The sequence below is a fragment of the Osmia bicornis genome, chromosome 4 (genome assembly GCF_907164935.1).
Source record: "Osmia bicornis bicornis chromosome 4, iOsmBic2.1, whole genome shotgun sequence".
Taxonomy (NCBI): Eukaryota; Metazoa; Arthropoda; class Insecta; order Hymenoptera; family Megachilidae; genus Osmia; species Osmia bicornis.
In genome coordinates this window covers 4,476,066-4,487,766 of record NC_060219.1, presented here as the reverse complement: position 1 = coordinate 4,487,766, position 11,701 = coordinate 4,476,066, and the positions used below count along the sequence as shown (strand labels likewise).

The window sequence follows — 11,701 nt, the reverse complement described above, 5'->3', positions numbered from 1 at the left end:
GTAACCATAGTTATCCGCAATAGTGAAAGGGGTAATTATCAAAGCGATCTGTAAGGAGGCTGCAGATCAGCGATTAATTAACAGCATTCAGAACACCGGTGGTGTCTTGCAGTTCGATTTCGTCGAACGGTGAACGTTAACGAGCGATTTGACGCGAACGATGAACGAGATACGAAGCCGGGTGCTTATGATGCACGCGAGCTTATTGCTATTAGGTGATGAGAACGGAGACGGTAAACGAATACCGCATTTATAACGTCTCGCGGGCACGAGTGCACGAGAATCTGGCCAACGGCCACATAACTCGGCTTTCGCTGGAAACGCGAGCAAATGAAGGAACAAGAAGAAGAATCAATCCGAGCTGTGGCCTACGTATGAATCTGAACTATGCAGAATCCGTGGAAGGGGTAAAAAATTAGGGCTGACGTTCGCGTGAATTATAACCGCGATCAGTTTCGCTCTTGGATACATTTCGCTTCGGAAGCGGTTATGGTTTTCAGCGAAAGCGACGTGGATTGGTTGTTCGGTTCCATCTTGGCTCGTAATGATAGCAATCAGAAATCAATTTTAATAATTTCTCGAATTGAAAAAATATTAAAATTGATAAATAATTCTTAATACTTGCTTTCGTTTTCTTATGATTAGTATTATTATTGTAATTAAAATTTGAGGGCATAGGGGGAGTAGAAGGAGAGTGGATTAGGATCATCAGCTTTACTGAAAATACATATTAGGTTTCAATGAAATATCAATATTTTCTTCAATACGTTGTCTTTGTATTGTGAACCATTGAATCAATACTAGTTTCACCATAGTACTGAGTGAGCTATAGGTGAAGGTTAGCAATTAATAACTGCAAAGCAATTTCAAACATGTTATGAGATAAGGGGAAAATTATATGGCGTTTATCATCGAGTTTGCGATAGGAGAAACCATCGATAATACTCGATACGCTATCGATATTTCTCCACCTCTACTGCCAAGTGACCTGGAAATGAACCGCAGGGGGTGAAGTGATTTCGTGAAATATTATTGCGTTTGAAATCGAACGAAGGTTACGGATTGAAATCGTTAGATCGATGTTAATCGTGTTTCTTTGTGTTGAGAAATAATTTGAGGTGGTTCAATCATGGCAAAGTTTATAAAGTCCATTAGTACCAGAAATCTGTAACGTTTTTCTTTTTTCATTTTATTTCAAGTTATTCAATTAATTTATCATCTCCTATTTGATTTTAATCCTGATATTTATCAAAAATAGCATAGAGTACAATTGTAGAAATATGTGCACCGAATTCATCAGACGCGGTGAAATGATCCGTAGTTTAATTTCAACTATTTTAACGACTCGGTAATACGCACCGGATCAGCGGAAATGAAATTGTTAAGCAGAAACTTCTTAATAATCGTTTTAGATCGCTTGGTGTAACGTCAATTTCAGCATACCTGGGTAAACTAAAACTGTGAGAATGGAATGCCTCAAATTGCTCGTAGGCACCCGTTCGAAATACGACAAGAATCTTCGCCTTTATTTGAATTTTAAGCCTGAGTAAGTCTGACACATAAGTTTGACCTGTAGGAAAAATATTCTTACCATTAAATTTTTATTTATATTGCAACGTTAACGTATTGTGCTCTTTGCGTTATATTCAAACTAATTTAAAATGAACAATACAGAATTTCGAAGTTGTAGGATTATAATATTACTAAGGATCATAAATGGCCTCAGGTATCGTAAAAATGTATTACCTGTAACTAAAGGAAATCTATGTATTTTAGGATTAAGATTAGGATGCAATGAAATAATAGACCCTAAAATTTGTATTAAAGTGCAGAATACAGATACAATAGGTGTACAAAAATTTTAGACTGATACTTCCAAATTCTGTTTTCGAAGCGAAACTAAATCCCAAGGGTCAATTATTATGACATCATAAACCAGGAGCATCTTTACAAACGCGAAATTGGTCAGAATTGATCCGTCACGTTCGTCCTCGAGCGGGCCAAGTCGAATTCGACCGTTCAAACGTCCGCGCTTCGCGTTGAATTACGAGATATCCGATCGCGCGGGCAATTTAAATGGCGGGCATAAATTCGTGGCCGGCGACGCTATATTCTAGCACAAGATCAAACGCCGATCGCGGTGTTTCGATGCGCGACATAAACAGGATTCCAGGACGTCGCGTGGCGTGCGCGTCTATCGGGAATTCACGGGTCGCGGACACAAAGAAAGTCGCGGCGGAATGCTGGGAGTTCCAGACGCGTAAATCGTTCAGCGCCTCTCCTGCGCATAGGTGTGGACCACCGCCGGCCAAATATAGACCCCGTCCAGAAATATGTCTTTCGGGCCGTACTTAAAATCCTCGCTTCCGCCGTCGCTGTCGCGGGGACTTCGTTACCTTTAGGGCCATTCTCGCCGCATCGCCCTCCGCCTTTTTATGCCGCCTGTTCACGCTTGCTTGTCCTCTCAGTGCTTCTCTAGAGCCGTTCTTCTTCGAGTAAAAGAGAACCTGACCACCCAGATAGAGAGAGACTTTGATTTTTAGCCTGCTCCAGGGGCTGAGATGATGGATTCTCTTCTTCTGCGGGTATGCTTCCAGAGTAACTTGTCCATAGATCAACTTACTAATGTTTATTTTAACTTTTATAGTTTAATTATAACTTATGTTAGATTCAATTTACAAATATTTTTAAACGATCGTGGTTTTTATAATGGACACGTGTTCGTTAGAGGGGTAGTTTCAAAGTGTCCTTTTAAATGTTGAATGAGAAGAAGTTCTTGGATAGACAAACTTTTCTACGTGATCGGAGTAGTAAAAAAGAGTTTGAGAAACACGGTTTTATGGAGGTTCGTTTGTAAACAGAAGTAGCTGGCTGAGTAATTTAAGGGTGAACGTGTTCTGGAGGCCAATGACATAGGGCGTGACTGATTCTTTCAACAGATTTAGATCAGCTTCCTTGTTATACATACTTTGTTCGAAGACCTCCGACATTCTTCAGCCACGTGCTCTGCTTGTTATAATACCCTTCTTGATGTAAAATGGTGATTAGGAATATGTAACAACAAACGAGTGTTATTTTGTCATAATAGTAAAATGGTTGATTGATAGATGTTGCAAATAATGACTAATTTTAGGCAGGGTCGACTTAAGGTTTCTGGGGCCTGGGGCTATCAAACCTTGGAGAGCCCTCTTGATTGATAAAGTTGGTTCGAAAATTGAAATTTTTTAAAAATAATATTACATAGCATTTAATCGTGAAGAAAAAAAAGCAACAGTAAAACAATGTTATTCAATATTTTTTGACTAAGTAAATGAAAGAACCCCTGAAAAATGGGGCCCGGGCCTCTTACCCCCTTAGGTCTTCCCTTATTCTGGTGCTGATTTTAGATATAAAATTATTGTATGAAATTTAACGCAATTTAATAATATAAATATTATATTAGTTCAAAGCTTAGAGTTTGTATAATAACAGGCCTCTATAAAATTTTCAAATAAACAAAATTCTACTGCAATATTATTTCTAGAATTAAACGAACTAATTTGAAAACGATTCAACCGAGGATCAATATTTATTCGAGCTGTATATTCATGGCCGGGTCATTCACGCGACAAACCGCAAACAAGAGGGAAACTAACACCGAGGACGTGTCCTCTTTGGTTAGCAGAAGCAACAGTTCGCAAGTTCGCTGAAAGTTCAGAACCACCCGGCAAATTCTATTACGTTGCACTGATCGAGTTTCGTCGACCACCCCGAGAATCTTTCACCGTGAAATTGGTCGTCGCAGACCTTTCTCGGCGCGCTGTGGCGGAAGTCAAGAGAAGATCCATCGATCTCATGGATCGTTGATGCTCGAACCGTTCCTTCGATGAGTAAATTGGATTCACTTGGTTGATCGTGGAGACAGGTTAGAGATAACGGCACACGGACTTTGGATTTATTCGATCTTGGGATCCATCAATTTCGATCTATAAATCGTACGGCATCCTCTTGATCAGTGATGTGAACGTAATGGAAATTTTGTTAGACCACGAACAACCGCAATTCTGTTTTACGCTCACCAGGTATTAATCGCGTTTGTAATATACATAGTCGCGATTTATTTCTTTTTTTCTGTCTTCTTTCCATGTTTCTTTATACGCGTTACCGCAAAATTATTACTTTTCGTATTCTTTATAAATGTATTGAGTTTGAACCGAATCAATGTTTTAAAGCCTAGTGCATTCAGTAATTAGATAGGGATCAGGGTGGGCCTGGCTATCCTTAAAATGTGGATCGGTCTTCTAATCATTCTAAAATTTCAGAATTCCCATGGTGCAAACTTTCAAAATTCCAGAAATCCAAAATCAAAAAATTTTAGATTTCCCAAATTTTTAGATTTCAGAAATCTTTTAGTTTCAAATTCCCAAAATTTCAGATTTCTTAAATTTTGAAACTTTTAGATTTTGTAATTCAAAGGATCTGGTCCACGTCAGAGAAAAATTCTAATTACGTCTATAAATATGTATATCCAAAGAATTATTTTGCTTTCATCTGTTTCATTTTTGCCAAAAGTGATGGCTCGAAATTCTAATTTCAAGCAGTCGAAACATAGTCGAGCACGTTACCATCGATTCCCTATTTTTAGTCGCTCAATATTACGCTGCAGTAACGAGAAACTTTTTGCTGAGATATCAGTATAACTCTCGTAACGATGCTACTTTCGCGGTATGCACTCGCGTGACACTGGCTATACCCGTGTCAGCTTGGAAACTCCAACTGTGTTCTGCAGTTGCAATTGTACTCGTTATCGTAGCTTGTTATGGTGTATAAACACGCTTGCACGTATTTTCGCGAATGTTAATTAGTATCTCGTTAAGGGGGGAGTTTCGTGGTACCGTGCATTTAGAGTTAAGCCATAACAACAACATTGGGAAATTTGAAAATAAAAATGTTGAACAACAAAGCTTTTAATTAAACTATATTTGGTATAGATTCAAGAGTTGATATGAATATTTAAAAATAGTCACACGTTTGATATCCTTTTCCAACCTGATCGTTCACCAGCCTCGAGTCCCACACGATCGATTAACTGTCTGTCACAGTTACGGTTAATTCCAGTCCGTAAACACTAATTAAATGAGACTCTATGAAACCGAAGGTTAATTGGAAGTGACCGAGGTTCGATTCGCGTGTAGGCTGTGTTAATTACGGTCCAATGGATTTACAATATGAAAAGAAATTATTCTAGGACCTTGCTAGGTTCTGAGAACGAACAATGGATTTCAGTAATGACTAGATTTCTATTTGGCCTTTGGGATTAGAATAATCGTCCGTATGTTACCTTACAACAGTTAGAATGACCATCTGCCGCAATAAATGCAGTCTTCCACGGGGAAAATCCCCCTAGGCTTCGTAATACTTATTCCCCCCCGCAATAAATCATTGTCTGTGAATCACAGTATTTTCTTGAAAGCGTAAAATGAAGATTAACTATTCAAAGAATGAAGCCTACAATGGGTACATTCATTTGTCTGTTTCAGGTTTTGTTATTGACGATGTACGCGATTAGTCATTACATTTCGAATCCTGATGCTCGAGATCCCCTTGGTCACTAAACTTAAAGTTTTTCTTCAAAGAATTGAAGAAAAGAATCAATTCTTCGTACGATCGAATTAAAGCGTGCGATTTCATCGGGAGTGACCACAATACCGTGACACCCAATTCGCTTTAGGCGCCAAAGTATTTAAAAGGTACATAAGTACGTAGATATGTACCTACATAGGGACACGATTGTGTTTCATTGCTTTTCGAACCTCGATTGCGACAGATGTACCGTCTACGGTACGAGTTATTGTCCTCTAACGCTGCAAATACCTTCGGCAACACGGTCGCGATAAAACAGCTCGGATTACCATAGCACAGATTCTAATTCTATCTGTAACGTCGTTACGACATTAACGCCTGTCTTAATGCCAGATGACGCAATATTTCTGTAAATGGATGCTTGTTAGATCGCTGAGAAAACGTGAACGAGAAAAGGTCTTCCTCGAGACAGCGTTACATCGTCGGGATATCTTCGAAAAGGTCGCGCGATCCACGCAAAGATTAGAACTTGCATTAAGATTAATCGACGTTTTCTCTTACAGTTATTATCAGACGGCTGTTTATGCATAGTTCAAGCAAACATAATATATGATTATAATTTAAATTTTTATAAACTCTAGATACGTATCCACGAGGGTGACATTCGTGGTAAGCATCTTTGTTGTAATTCGAATTGAACGATGCAGCTCGTTAAAATCCGACACCGTCGCGGCCGGATGGAATGTTCGCTTCACTCTCGAGGCAAACCGGCAGGTTACATCTAATACCACTTTGAAAGTTATCAGCAAGCCGAAATGTAGGTCAGCGGTGCTCGCAAAGCTTGGCGGATTTTTCTGGGATCCACGACCGGCTTGCAGCTGTGACTTTCCCCGATTGACCTCGCAACTTCGTTCTCCAGACACCTTGTCGTCGTTGCAAAAAATAACGGGATATCGTTAAAAGAAAAGAGTTACAACTTTGTACCAGGACCAATGACTGACTCGCAGCTCTCGCTGTGAAATCGGCGAAGACGTTGTAATCTTTTGCCGAAGACACGGCTTCCAATAACCATCATTCACGATCCCCTGCTGTTCTGGATATACGTACCAAAAAAGAGGAGCGACAAACAGACTGTAAATATATACGTAAAATGGAAATGGAGAGAGCAAATTGGAATCGGCTGCGATAGAAACTACACGCCGGACTCGTGCTTAGGAGTTGCGAATGAATATACTCTTTCACAAGTAATTACGGGAATCCTACTAATTAATTGTATCTTAATTTACCTCGCCATTGATGATACAACGTTCTAGTTCTGTAGGTGTGTATTCGGTTTTTCTATTTTAGACTTTGTTTTATTGGTTGGATTAAACCAATGTTAGCAGTTAGGTGCACTTGATCCTTAAGTATTATGGTAGGGTCAGATTTCACCCTGTTGAAGTTAAATCTGTCGTTTCTTTATTCCTTACACGACTTATGTCATAAATAGCGCCGGATTAAGAAAAGGTTTGAGGGGGCTACAGTCCCAGGACCCACTTCCCAGCGGGTCCCATTATAAGGTTTCTCTTTTGTTTTTGCTGTTGCTCTTATTCTTTATGATTAAATGATATTTAATTTTATTTATCAACCAATGGAGCCCTCGAAGGTTTGATAACCCCCGGGCTTCAGAAATCTTATACCGGTCCTGGTCATAAACTGTAATTTTAAATAAGATGACCTGCGGTTGTTCGTCTGAAAAATACAGCGAATTACTATAAAAGTGTAATGACGGTATTACGCAAAGCATCAGGTTATGTAAGATCCGCCTGGAGGCACTTCAGGTGCGGCACGTGCGGCATAGGTCGGCGAAAAGGGTTACGAGAAAGGTTGCCAGGGGAAAGGAGGGGGTGGGTCAACATTGGATAAGATCGTGAGAGAAAAGAGCTGATGTGTACGAGAAAAGTTGCCGGAACAAAAGAGGAGAATGCACTGCTACGTGACCGGCTTTCAAGAGCGAATCGAACCCTGAGGAACCTGACTCGCTATCTCAATGGACTTATACGACCACCTTGGAACGCGAGTTCTTCGATTTATGTATGTGGGTTTCTTTTTCGACGTTTACTGAGACATTTATGAGACACGATTTGGACCACTAGCCATAATTTATGTTTTTACCCTATGCTGCACTGTTCCAGATTATTGTAAATACATGCTTATTTATTTATTTATTTCCAGAAAAATTACAGTGTTATTAATAACATGTAAATTTCTGTCCATAGGCCTGAATAATTAATTCATTCATTCATTAATTAACTAACTGATAATAACAGTTACAAAACTTACATAGGTAGACCTAAGACCTATTATTTCTTAATTATTCATACTAGAAATTAAAAAAAAATGTAATAGAATATCTGCAATCTTTTCTTAGTTAACATTTACAAATATAACAATATACAATTATATGTATATTTCTATTAGCATGTGTTTCTCATTCATTATTAAATTTAATTGAAGTGCATTCGTTTAACAGAAGCGTTATTTCAGACTGCTTCTTTCTCGAAATTATCAATCATAAAATTACAGATGAAGTTCTGTTTTATTTATAATTAATTGTTCAGTCTAATTAAGGAGATATTTACCATCTACTTCGTAATGCATCCAATATATTTGATGCTTGTCTGTTACATTTGTTTGTTGCATTCAGAATACATTCGATACGCATGGAAAAATCGAACATGCTTTTCTTACTATGTTTTCCATCAAGGTTTGTAACATCTAGCAAAGAATGGTATTAAAATTAGAAAGTTTTTAATCGTGAACGATAGGTAAATTATCTCGGTTATATGTACAATCTACGGTACGGTAGATGTATGTACAATCTCGGTTAGGTATATCACTCAAGAATTTTACTATATCGGATATCTTTTTTGAAATTAATGAAATCTCATAGTCTACGTCTAATCGTTGCTGTAATATATAATCTGCATTCGAAGTCACTGAGATTTTATTTCCTGAATGAGAATCCACTCGTTAAGGCCCCATTCCCAACGAGATCTTGTGAACTTAATGAGCGGACAAGCGGAAACAACTGTGCCAGAATTGATCTTAACCTGGTGCGTGCATACATAGGGAAACTTTACATTAATTTATTTGAATGCAAATTTTACGAATTCGTAAATGGGAATATTAAGTGTAAAGAGAATTCCAACCCAAGGCCCCATTTTCCAGAGAGCTGGAAATCGTTACTGTTACTCTTTTTCTTTGCGATTAAATATTATTTAATTTTATTTCAAATAAATGTCAACTTTTAGACCAAGTTTATCAACCAAAGAGGACTTTGGAAATTTGATAACTCTAGGCCTCGGAAACCTTAATTCGGTCCTGGGCTGAAAGGAGTTTTAATGTCAGGTTACAAAGCTTTTGTGATAATTCTGAGGATAGTTTACTAATTGCAACATTTTCTTAACTGATACTCCTCCTTTGCAAATAGATCTTAGAAAATTTTTATCCATTTTCTTATTATATTCGAGGAACGTTTAACAGGGTTGAGTTCGATATTCATTCTGTTCGTGGTTTGCACAAATAAGGAATACAGAAAAAAAAGTGAAAGAAGCTTTTTTATTTTCCATGAGAAATCTTTCAAGCGCCAGAGAAAGTATCTCCATCTGGCAGAAATGATTAACAGTAACTATATGTATCGTTGAAAGTTCTTGAAAATGATGAAACAAAGTTTCTTTAATTAAGTTCTCTTTGATACAACATCGTTGATTTATGAACGTGACATCTGTAGTTTGCTTTAGAAAATATGGATAATTAGTAAAGACTTCAACTATGAATGAATTATATCGAATTAATATTTACAAAATGATTAAATTGCAAGGCTGTCATTTACATAAAACAGTCTTACATAAAACTAATTGTTGTACAAATATTTTCTACCCTCATTGTATATGAAATTATTTTCATCGGTATTTCGTTGTCCGTCATAAATAGAAGTAATACCAACAATTTTCGATTTTCAATCAACTTCAGCAAAATATTTTGAGTGCCTCTTCAAGGTTCGTTGAAGCGTACTCCGCTTGAGATCTTCCGCTTTCCAGCCCCACGACCGTTCTACGCACGGTAGCTTATTAATTGCAAGCGATTCTACGGTTGGGTAAGTTGCAATTAGCAAGTTTGTGCGTGATTTCATTAAAATAACGATGATAAAACAAAGTCTGGAAAATGTAGTAAAATATAAAATGAAAGAAAACTTTTTTAACTCCCTTCAATATAATTCCATAACTATAGGGGGAAGTTGCCGATATCGTACTGGTCTCCTAAATCGTACCACATTCAAATTTTGCTTAATATTGAATGGCGACACCAGCTAGCAACATCTTTTATAAGCTAAGACATATATATTCCTATAAAACCTTAAATAGTGTATCAAAATCAATTACAGTAGCTGTTCTAACAAATTTGAAAAAGCAGGTCAGCCTAATGTAAATTTTAATCATGTTGCGCTTGTACTGTCTCTTTTAAAAATAATTTAATGATATTTATTTTTACATAAATATAAGCCTACGTTTTTATGTGCATGTGCCAATTTTCAAATCATGTTAAAAGTTACTTATAAATAAAATAAAATAAAATTATAAAAGAGCCGACGAGTAGCCTAAATCGTACTGCGGCGTAGTTTCCCAAATCGTACCAGTACGAGTTAAACAATTGATCAATATTTTAGATATTTTTTTTAGGTTATAGTTATGTCAAAAAGAAAGTACGGACAGTGAAGTGCAAATAACACGAATAAGGCTATAATAAAACACACGTCTTCAACTAGTGCATCTACAAATATTTCTGTATCGCTTAATGAAGAGGAGTGGTTTTGCAATTTGTATGAAGAAGTTCAACTTGAAAATATAATACAATGTTTAAGGGTATATGAGGCCTGTGCAGGCGTATCAAAAGCACAAAATGTTATTATTGTCCTCCATGTTAAATAAAATCAATTTATTATTTATAACTCAGAGATAGGATATTGGAAACCAACCAGTACGATTTAGGATACCGGTTGCCAAAATCGTACCTTTGTATCATTTTTTTACTAATGCATGTAAGACATAACAACTGCTTTCAAAATGCAGTTAACGTTGTCCACAGGTTATTTAAATGATATTCTATAAAATTGCTCAGCTAAATTCTCAAACAGACATACCAGAGCTTCATATTATGCATAATATCTTAAGTGGTACGATTTCGGCAACTTCCCCCTATCTATCAATTATAAAAAATTACAACTTGTAATCTTCACATCTAAAATTGATCATTATAACAATATTTAAATTTATAAAATTATAGACATGTTTCTGTACTTTTTCCCCACTATGCACTAGTTCTATCCTTTTACTGAACTAATTTCGTAGTTCACAGAGAACACCGTGGAAAAGTGACACCGATCGGTCGAAAAAAAGATGTAATAAACGGGCTCTAGAGGAATCCTATTAATTATCACCCCACGATTCCCGATAAGCTTTAATTATAAGGGAACAGTGGTGCACGTAGCGCGTGGGCGTGTTACTGGCGATATGATCGAACGGACGGAAATCGCGACGGGGAGCTGAATTAACGAGCGTTTTGAATTCGTCCGCAACCACGCGGCAAAATACCACGATGCGTGCTGAGAAACAGTGCACCGTTTCTTTCTTTGCTTTCTTCTTACTCTCTGCTATCTGATAAAAGCAGTAGCTTTTCTAAACGTTTGTAAATTATCATCCTGAGTTCAATTTTAAATTCTAATTAGCGGCCAACTGTATACAAGATACTGTGGACTTAAAAAGTGAAATTTTAAAATGGAAATAAGATTTCATCGATTGTTTTATCGAACTGTTTTAATGATTATATAGACGAGTCAGTGTAGCCGCGCTTTCACGTGACCCTGGAAACCTGACCCGTAGAGTGAAACGGCAAGGAACCGATCGACCTTACGTGACACAGGTGAGAGCGTTCAATTTCATTTCCACCTGGTCCTGGTCGCAATTTGCGATACAGCATCGACATAGAATTTCATTTCATCGCGACGAGATAAATCGCGCGCAACGAGCGGACGTATTGATATTCCAGGCTGGTAAAGACAATGACCTGGTTAACCGTCGATAGCAAAATCGGTGTCAAT

The 11,701-nt window shown here is 37.4% G+C and overlaps 1 protein-coding gene across 2 annotated transcripts in view; it reads right to left on the bottom strand.

The window, feature by feature from the left end:
- The window catches only part of LOC114880039 (repressed by EFG1 protein 1-like), a 50,984-nt gene that overhangs the window by 31,505 nt on the left and 7,778 nt on the right, over window positions 1-11,701 (bottom strand). The gene's annotated exons all lie outside the window — the stretch shown is intronic.